Here is an 11,193-nt window from a genome sequence, read left to right as displayed (position 1 = left end):
ATGCGCGTGTATATGAGCGCTTGCGTCGTTACTATGTAAAAAAAACGTACATGCGTGTCAAAAAGAGACTAGTCAGTATACTCAATATTGTGCACCTCGGAGAGGAAAACGATAGAACTAGTATGTATTTATTTACGGTGCAGATTCACTCATTTTGCTCCATATGTACTCCGTCTCGGTGTAGTCTAGTCACTTGTTGAAATCTCTAGAAGGGCAAATACTCCTTTCTGGTTTACAGGGCCATACTAGCAAGTAGTTGTACGTACTAGTACAATAGTGGGCTCACATAGCAATTTTGTCTGATGCAAGAGCCTGGCTATATGCGTGCTCTAATGTTCGCAACTGCAACGTTCGGTTTGCGCTTGGCTCTTCGCCTCTTCGAGAAGACGAACAATGATGTTACTACTACTGCTTCTACAGTGTCGAATCCACTGCTGCATGTCCATCCACCACGAGCGGGACGGATAGCTTGTTGTAGAAGTGCTACTAAGCAAAAGCCTGTCCTCGTTTGCGACCAACCGCGCGCATGGGTGAGGGAGAAGGTGTGTAGTAAAATCAAGCTGCTCCTCGTTGTACGAGTTGACGCGACACATCATAGCACTGGCCCCACATGCTTGCCTCTAAACTTGGCTGAAAGACCCGCAGTGTACAATATATTTGCTGCAACCTCTAACATTTACCCACCACAAATTAAAATATATGTGGCCGTATGCATCGTTCTGATGCCGAGACCGGGGAGTCCCCCCTTTTCGAAAAAAGGTAAAATATATATTCCTGTCTTGACCAGATGAGCGTGCAAACTACAATCACCAGGGTGTCAGGTAGGGCCAGAAGACTATATTAATTTTTTTTAAAACTTCGAGACAGCCACATAGCATGGAGCCGACCCCAACGATTTTAAGCTTACAGGCACGGTACACGCTATCCTAGACTACTCTACACATGAAACTGCCACACGAGCGTCCGGACTGCCCTTGGCTCTTCGCCTCTTCGGGGAGTCGAAGAATGATGGAGTACTACTGCACTGGAGGAGTACTATAGTACGCTTCTGGCCATCTGACACTGATTGAACTGCTGCATGTCCACCGCGTGCGGGAGGGAGAGCGTGTAGCGAAAGCTTCTCCTAGTCTTGCCAGCCACCACGCTCATGGGCGAGGGAGGGACGCTCCTGCCTTTGCATGTATGACAGGTGGGCCCGACAGGTGTGTGGCCAACCTGTCATACAGCCAAAGGCAGGTGTAGTTAAGTCCGCGAGGGAGAGGATAATCAGACTTCTCGTTGATGTACGAGTTGACGCGACACATCAAAGCACTGCACTCGATATATTTCAATAATTTGCGTTTACCGATGCATTAATTACAACGCATGCATAAATGTCATGACTCTCCTTTTGATACTTGCATGTGTTGATTTAATGCACCTTGAAGTAGTATAAAATACGTGATGGTAAAGCTTTGTAATACCCCGGCCCAAGTCGAGAGATGGTTGTGCACGAGGAGGGCGAGATCGTGCAGACCGAACAGGACCCGATGATGGAGCTCTCTAAGGTCTCGATGGACCTCACCGTGCTCCACTGCCCCTTGTGCCTCCGCCCCTTGAATTGTGGTTTCTCAACGAGTTGTGCTGAACTTCTTGTGAATTGTGGTGGTTTTCAGTAATGAAAATTGGAAGGGGCAAGCCCTTCTTTGATCAATTTTTTTTTTTAATCGTCCTTATATATTCATCAGTCTTGCTATAAGTAGCAGTAGATGCTATATAGGTCCGTCGGATTTTACATCAAGATCCGTGCTTTCTGATTTTCTTTTTTCTCTCTTAAATCTCGGTCGAGTGATACATAGCCACGCCATTAAACAGAGGCTCGGGCGCCATTAATGGAGACCTTGGGAGAGAGGTGGACGGCAGATGGAGGTCAAAGGGCTCTCCTCCCGATAAGCACGCACAGGGGTCTGATCGCACGCCTCTCGTACTCAAATAACTACCCTGCATGGCGCCTCCTAGCTAATAAGAAATGGGGACGCGTGGCGGCACGTAAATGGTACTAGTAAGTAGAACGTCCACGGTTTCGATAATACTTGTGTTTCCGATTGTAACGTGACAGCACTTGTTCCAAAATGACTTTGTTGATTGTTAATGTGTGCTCCTTCGCAAATCGGACTGCAAATTTACCACACCATGTTGGTGCCATGTCATGGCACCAAGCCAAGTTTCATTATTTTCATGCGTGTTTTGGATTTACGGGAATTAAAAAACTAAGTTTCTCAATGTTTCCAACCTAGCCACGACGCCCAGAATTTTGAATTTCATTCCCATTTCTTGCATGGAACCTAGAAATTTACCCGAGGACACACATGTGATTTTTCAACCAACTTTGGTGCACTGGAAAATGTGCTTGTATTTCAAATTTGAATTATGCACACAAAGGTGACACGTTCCGTCCCAGAACCACGAGCCTTCTTGAGAGAAGCTCCGATTTGCAAGAAGCTTATACCAAAATTTGTTCCTATTCGGCCAATTTTTTTACCACGGCATGGTACTACCATGACATGACGCCATGCCAAGTTTCATGATTTTAAAACCAAGTTTCTCAATGTTCTCGACCGAGCCACGATGCCCAGATGTTTGAATTTTATTCTCATTTTTTGCATGGGACCTACTCCCTCCTTCCATCTATATAGGGCCTAATGTGTTTTTCAAGACAGCCTTTGACTATTGACAAGATTAATAGCACATGAGATGTATACTATGAAAATTATATTATTGGAAGCTCCTTTGACATACAAATTTGAAGGTATGCTTTGTGTAAGTTGCATGTCATATATTATTGCTCTAACATTTGGTCAAAGTTAGCCTCAAAAAACGCATTAGGGCCTATATAGATGGAAGGAGGGAGTAGAAATTCACCCGAGGACACAAATGTGATTTTTCAACCAACTTTGGTGCACGGGAGCATGTGCTTGTAGTTCAAATTTGAATTATGCACATTAAATGACCAAAAACTCAATTAATGTGTAAATAAGGCCAAAAGAAGCCGGAATAATTCCAAAATTTAACAGGGCATCATGTAGTTCTATGTTGCCTTTGTAAATAAACTCAAGGGGGACAATGTATATCGTTTCGCAATCAAAGGTGGCACGTTCCCTCTCAGAACCACGAGCCTTCTTGAGAGAAGCTTCGGTTTGCAAGAAGCTTATACCAAAATCTGTTCCTATTCGGCCAATTTTTTTACCACAACATGGTAGTACCATGACATGACATCCATGCCAAGTTTCATGATTTTCAGACGTGTTTTGGATTTACAAGAATTTTAAAACCAAGTTTCTCAATGTTCTCGGCCGAGCCACGATGCCCAGATGTTTTAATTTTATTCTCATTTCTTGCATGGGACCTAGAAATTCACCCGAGGACACAAATGTGAATTTTGAACCAACTTTGGTGCACGAGAGCATGTGCTTGTAGTTCAAATTTGACTTATGCACATTAAATGACCAGAAACTCAATTAATGTATAAAAAACAACAAACGAACCTGGAATAATTCCAAAATTTAACAGGGCACTAATGTAGTTCTATGTTGCCTTTGTTAAGAAACTCAGGGGGGCAGCGTATATCGTTTCACACTCAAAGGTGGCACGTTCCCTCTTAGAACCACGAGCTTCCAAATCGGCCCAATTTTTTACCACAACATGTTAGTGCCATGACATGACACCATGCCAAGTTTCATGATTTCCAGTCGAGTTTTGGATTTATATGAATTTAAAATCAAAGTTTCTCGATGTTCTCGGCCGAGTCATGATGCGCAGATGTTTGAATTTCATTCTCATTTCTTCCATGGGACCTAGAAATTCAACCAAGGACACACATGTGATTTTTCAACCCACTTTGGTGCACCGGAGCATGTGCATGCAATTCATATTTAGATTATGCACATTAAAAGTCCAGAAACTCAATTAATGTATAAAAAGGCCAAATGAACCCGAAATAATTCCAAAATTTAACAGGGCACTCATATAGTTCTATGTTGCCTCTATAAATAAAATCAGGGGGGCAGCGTATATCGTTTCGCACACAAAGGTGACACGTTCCCTCTCGGAACCACGAGGCTTGTTGAGAGAATCTCCGGTTTTGCAATAGGCTTATACCAAAACTTGTCCCAATCCAGCCAAAAATTATACGTATGAAAAGAGGGTTTAGATTATCCCAAACATCTCGCTACCTAGACCAATAATGTACTATGATTTGAATTCAACATAAAATGGATACAAATATTTGAATTGGAGAGCGTATGGTACATGTAGTTCATAGTGAAATATGATTACTGCTATATGTATGTTTTTTGTTATCAAGATAATATTTAAATTATTGTATAACTTGACAACAATCGCATTCAAATAAGGAAAATTGATTCAAATTTAGTACATATGGTAGGCGACAAAATATATATTCACATGGTGGAGTAAAATGTTCATATATGATGGAGGATCAAAATGTACGACTACATCAATTAAAAACCGCAAGGTCACCTAACGATACACTTGAATTCAACATAACATGGATTCAAAAATTTAAATTCGAGATCATGGCATCTGTAATCATATAAAAAGGGACATTACTCTTTCTTTGGTGGGAATTGATTTGTTTTTTGTTGTTGTTGAGGGAAGTGCGAATCGATTTGGTACTGTGCAGGGTAATCTTGTTCTCCCGATTTTTTTTACATTTTTCTTGTAGTTTTTTCAATGGCATCTATAGCAATATAGTAAAAGGGGACCTGACTCTCTTGTGTCTTGTATGAATTGCTTTTTTTACACGTTAAGTTTGTTCTGCCGAACAAGGAATCCGCACCTTGTTATCCCGAAATTTTCAAACTTGAGTATCTTTTGTCTCACCTGCTTTGAAACTCCCGCTTCTTCAACCCGCGCCGCGCCTTGTTATCCCGAAATTTGGACGCGCGCGAGAACTCCCTCCTCATCCGAAATCGTTCCCGCAGCCCAGACACGTGAAATCCCCCTTCTACCCCTCAGCCGGAAATGAAGCTCCACGTCGCGGTGTCAGAACCGGTGGGCGTACGCTAGTAACTTACCCAACATTTTGGACAAGCGCGTCCCTAAGCTTGGCTCCCCCTCCCCCTTCGCCCCCCCATTCATACACCGAGGCCGCCAAAACCCGCGAAACCCCACGCTCCTCCATCGGCCTCCCGACCGCCGCCCAGCCGGAGACTCTTCCCCAACTACGTCGTCCACCGCAACAGCTCGCCGACCCTCATCCACTGCACCGGATGAGAATCCGTTGTCGATCTCGTCGTCCAGCCGGATCAGCCGTCCCGTCCTCCACCTCCAAGGAGCTGCCCCGATGTTCGCCTCGTCTATCGCGCCACCTCAATCCCCACAGCGCCGTCTTGACCTGCCCCACCGGAACCGCAGCACCCTCACCAATTCCTCCGATGAAGCCGAGGCCAACTCGGCGCCACCAAGGAGGTTCTGCACTCACCGCTGCATTTTATCTTTTATTCGATCTCACGGGGCTGCCGGTGATCGATACCGAGCAGACATGGTGTGTCTCCATCGACAGCGCCGTCGCCGGCCACATCATCCACGGCGTCTCTCCCCCATGTCGTTGCTTCCTCGGCGGCGACTTCCACAACGGCACTAGCTGCAGCTGCTCCGGCTCTCGCTCGCGTTGCGGCTCTGTTCTTGCTACCGGTCGCGCTGCTGCACTGCTCCTACTTTCGTTCGTGCTGCTACTCTGCTCTTGCTCTCGCTTGCGCTGCTGCTGCTGCACGACCTTCGGCAGCTACAGGAGTTGCTGCTTTAGCACTCGCTCGCGGTGCTACTGCACGACTTGCTCTCTGCTAGTGCGTTCCCTGCTCGAGCGTCTGCTGATTTAGATCACTGCTTCTCTGCTACTAGTGCTCGAACGCCCTAAACATCTATTGCAATGCTCTGTTACTAGTTCAATCAGTTTCGACACTAAAATTCATTTTCGACTATGAAGTTCATTTTCTTCAGTTAAGTTCAGAGTGAACAGTACTTACAGCATCTGTCGGAGCGGCCGTGGCGTGGCTGATGCGTTTTACATCTAGCACTTTTTGGTGATGTATTTTACATCATCTATTGCAGATGATATTAGGGTCCCAGTTCAGATTAACGTTGTCTGTCTTGTCATGCTTCAGCCTCGTCGCCGTACACCTTAGCGGAGCTGCTCCAACGATGGAACCGTCCAACACAGCGGAGCAGTACCCTCGGCGCCGTTTCCAGAGGCCTCAGATCTTCTTCCCCGCCTCCGACAGTCACACTAGCATCATCACCATCCTCCACGTCCAACCCAATGATGCTGAGGTCCACAAGGCTATGCCAAAGAGGTTGTACACTCGTCGCATCACTTTGTTTCTCCATTCCTCTATTCTTCCAATTCATGTCAGCCAAACACCCAGGTTCACTGAAATCCTATGTTTCCAAATGCTCTGTTTTGCACGTGCATTCCTATCCTATTCTTGTGTTTTTCCTGTCCCTGCGTTTATAGAATCCTCCAATTCTAAGGAGCCCTTACAGATTTACTTCATTTTCAGATAGGCGTCAAAGAAAACTCTGTGTGTTATGTCCTGCTCCTGCCGTGCCGTCATCCACCCCACCTGAGGTGCACTCTCGACAAAAGCGTTCACTGCAGCAGAGATCCCCCCTGCAGACTTCCTTTCGCCGCCTCAGATCATCTTCCCCGTTGCCGGCAGCCACGCCAACTGCATTACCATCATCGACTGAGCAGATGAACCTGAGGACTACACAGTTCCGGAAGAGAGGTCGCAGTCTTTCGTGTTTGCTTACATTATACGTCGGTTATTATTACCTGCTACTTTATCGTTCAATCTTGAGTTTTGAATTGCCCATGGGTCTCAGATCGAGCCAGCAACGAATAGTATCTGTCTACTATCTGGTTCATCTGGGGTCTTCTATGTGGTTCATGTTGGGTGGGCAACAAACAATAGATGATCCATTGTCTATCTTTTTAAACTGAAGCTATAATCTACCTGCTATCATTAGTTTTGGATCCATCCACTCGTTTGCTACCATCAGTCTTGATTTTTGCATGCACCCCTTAGGCCTTACAAAATCTAACTATTTTTTTATTATGCATGTCAGATATTGTACACAATCGTACTGAACATGTAGAGAAAAAGAGAAGACCGTTGCGTGCGAATATAATGTCATGCAGACGCCGCTCCATGGTGGGCGAAGTGCCCCCCTCTTGCATTTCCAGATTGTATTCCAGAGGAAGATAACTGTTCAGACGGAGATTCAGAAGGAGCCGACCACGCCTGTTTACCACCTGAGGTGTTTGCTCTAACCTGGCATGCTGATGTTGGTCATATCATGCATATGGCGCCTTGCATTGCTTACATTATACATCTTATATGTCATCAGCTTAGTTTAGATTTACTTTGTGTGAATGCCACCTGTTTGGTTTCTATATCATAGTCCCACCATTCCTAAATATTTGTCTTTTTAGAGATTTCAACAAGTGACTACACACGGAACAAAATGATTGAATCTACACTCTAAAATATGTCTATATACATCCGTATGTGGTAGTCCATTTGAAATCTCTAAAAAGACAAATATTTAGGAACGGAGGGAGTATATGGGAATTATGCAATGCCATCTTCTTTAGCCAGGCATCATATACGTGAATCATGCAATGCCATCCTGTTTAGCCAGTCATCGTATATGTGAATTGTATTGTGCCATATTTTTTCCATAATGTATTCCATTTGTCAACAATGTTTATACATTCATCTACTCTTCCTGTGCATCAGCCATTTGAGTCGGTCATGGGAAAATCTGGAGTGAAAACAAGGTCTTCTGAGCAGTCAGTGCTACCGGTCGATGCAGATTTTGCTGGTTACAGATAGCTCCTCAGAGGAGGATTCAGAGAGAGATGACCAGTCGTATTCCCCCCCACCCCTGAGGTGCATGCTCTAACTTGGCTGGGTTATACTGCTCATATCATGCATATGGTGTCTTGCATTGCCATGCCATCTGCTTAGATTAGACATGCTTTGTGTGAACGCCTCCTGTTTGCTTTCTATATCAGATATGTGAATTATGCAATGCCATGTTTTTCAGCCAGTTATCATATATGTGAATTATGCACCGCCATGGAGCCAGGCATCATATATGTGAATTATCTCATGCCATCTTTTTTTTCATTACGTATTCCATTTGTCGACAATCTGTATATATTGAACTACTCTTCATGTGTATTAGCCATTTGAGCCGGTTATGGAAAAATCTGGAGTGAAAACAAGGTCTTTAGAGCAGGCAATGGTACCTGTTGAAGCATATATCTCGATGGTTACAGGGAGCTCCTCAGAGGAGGATTCAGAGACAGATGACCAGTCCTATATCCCACCTGAGGTGTATGCTCTAAGTTGCAATGTTTATATTTCTCATATGATGCATATGGTGTCTTGCATTGCTTAGTTTAGACATCATATGCACAATATTGAATTCTATCTGCTTAGTTTAGAGATCATACATGCGAGTGCCAGCTGCTTAGTATATGAATCAATTATGTCAATTATATCATGCCAACCTGTATACTTAGACAACATGTATGTGAATTATTTCATCCCAACCTATTTTAGAAAGACATCATATAGTTTTGTCATGTCATCCTGTTTAGGTACTCATCATATGTTGAATTATGCCATTATATCCTGTTAAGTTATCCATCATATATCTGAACCTGTGTCATGCTATCCTGTTTAGTTAGGCATCATATATGTGAAATTGTGTCATGCTGTCATGTTTGGTTAGACAACATATATGTGAATTACCACATCTGTCTATCATACAATGTCTGTACGTTCAATTTCTTTTCTTGTTTATCAGCCATTTGAATTGGAGGGGGTGATGGCAGTATCTAAGGGAGCAAAAACCCGTTCTTCACAAAAGACAGTGCTACCCATTGATGCAGATGGAACCATGGTTGTACTGGCCCACAAACTAGCCCCACCACACATAATCGAGACTCTTCCAGATTGCACACTTACACCGTTGGGCAGAGAACCAGCTACAACCCATCTAACCGCAACCCCAGCGGATAGTAACCCACTTATAGTTGACAAAGCACCATGTCCACCACAGAGTACCCCCACACGAGCAGTTTGTAAAGCTACTGCAATGCCCAAAGCACGAAGACCACCACAGCTAACCCAAACTCCACGTTTAAAGCAGAAGAGCAACTGTTCTCAGGTCAGATTCCGTAGCTATGGTCCATACTCCTTTGCTGTTGCATCTCTGTATTTACTCATACCAACTATTTTCGAATTTGAAGGATCCAATTGAAAATCCAATGGCGCAACAGGTATGTTTGAAACCTATTTATTTAACTGGATTTCTATTCTAACTTGTTGCTCTATGTTGATTTCAGTTTAAGTTGTATAAACAGTTATGTTCTCATGTGATGCACATTACAAGTGTTACCAATGCTGTGTAGTTTCTCACACTTATATTCTGTCTATGCTGCTGTGTCTTAAAAATATATGAGTTGAACCGTGTCTCTATCTTGATTAGGGAACATAAACTAGAATGATATGGACAATACAGTGACCATAGTACATAGATATATGTTTGTTTCATGTTGTTATCATGTCCACCTTACTACTGAACCGGTTTACCAAAATGAGTTTCGTATACTACAAGCTAAACCTGTGATTTGTCTGCTTGTTTCTCTTATAGTATGCAAACAGAATATTGGAGAAGAGCACCCCACTATGCAATGGTAGAGAAAGTAATGAAGATAAGGTTCAAGATAGTCAGACAACCCTGTTGGTCTCCAAGAAAGGTGATAAAAATGATCTTGTAGACAGTGAGAAAACCCCCACAGTCCTGCGGGGATGTAGTGTTCGAGTTACTGGCCAGTACCGCTGGCACAAGCTCTTCGAACTCGCTGCCTGAATCACTTCGGCTTCTTCAGTCTCAGCTACAAGCTGAAAGGCATCAGTCAGCTATGCTGCGGCAAGAAGCCGAAGGACTGAGGAAGTCCCTGCAGAATTGAGATGCGTACTTTCTTGTGCAACAGCAAGCGCTGGAGGATTTAAGCGCCAAACAAGAGAAAGTTAATAAGCTTGCTAAGCATCTTGCCAGCATTATGGATACCCAGGATATTGTTTCTTGAACTCTTCTGAAGTGGTTTCAGTTCTGGACTTGTTTTGCTGCGGCGTTTATATGCTGCTTTGTTCCCTATATTTGCACTGGTGGCGAACTTTGATGCCCAGTGGATGTAATATGTGTAATAGCCGTGATAGCCTAGCATAAGTTGCTTGCTTATTTATTTCCTTGTTGTCTTGTTTATTTGTTTGCTTGTAGTCAGTGCAGTTCTTTTTCCGCGGTTTGCTAGTGGCTGCAATAACCTATTTTTAAAACTAGGCCACAATAACCATGGGCTAATATTTACTGTAGTGACACTGGGCCTCCTACGGGCCGTAGAAACAGTGGGCCTTCTACGGGCCGTAGAAACAGTAGGCCTTCTACGGGCCGTAGAGACAATGGGCCTTCTACGGGCCGTAGAAACAATGGGCCTTCTACGGGCCGTATCATCAATGGGCCTTATACGGGCCGTATGCTCGATTGGCCAAACATGGGCCAATAATAGGCCGCATTATGGTCGTAAACGGGCTAGAGTTGGAATCATCCGTTCATGGGCCGACCATAACGGGCCATCGTTAATAGGCCGTATTTGATGATGCTATGAAACGGCCCAACATATTAACGGACCGCAAATGGGCCGACTTTAACCACGGGCTGAATTTGGCCCACAAGCAGAAAATGACAGTAACGGGCCGTAAGTAAACGAATGCTGGAAATGAGCCCAAGAATAAATGGGCTCTGAGAAGGCCGAAAGGTAACATGGGCTGGAAACGGCCCAACGGAATAACGGGCCCTTAATGGGTATAAAGTGATACACTGTTCATTACGGCCGGTTTCACCACGGGCCGTTAATGGGTGTAAAGTGATACACTGTTCATTACGGGCCAGTTTCACCACGGGCCGTTAATAGGCCAAGAGTTACATAGGGCCTCATATGGGCCGAAAGACGTCATGGGCCATACATGGGCCAGAAGTGAAAACGGGCTGGAATCATATTGGATGGCCCAGATGACGCTACTGGGCCTAATTCGGATAGGGCCTAAGGGGCGTTGG

This window comes from Aegilops tauschii, chromosome 3 (assembly GCF_002575655.3).
Source record: "Aegilops tauschii subsp. strangulata cultivar AL8/78 chromosome 3, Aet v6.0, whole genome shotgun sequence".
Taxonomy (NCBI): Eukaryota; Viridiplantae; Streptophyta; class Magnoliopsida; order Poales; family Poaceae; genus Aegilops; species Aegilops tauschii.
The sequence above is the reverse complement of the archived record's forward strand: the minus strand, read 5'-3'. Positions refer to the sequence as shown.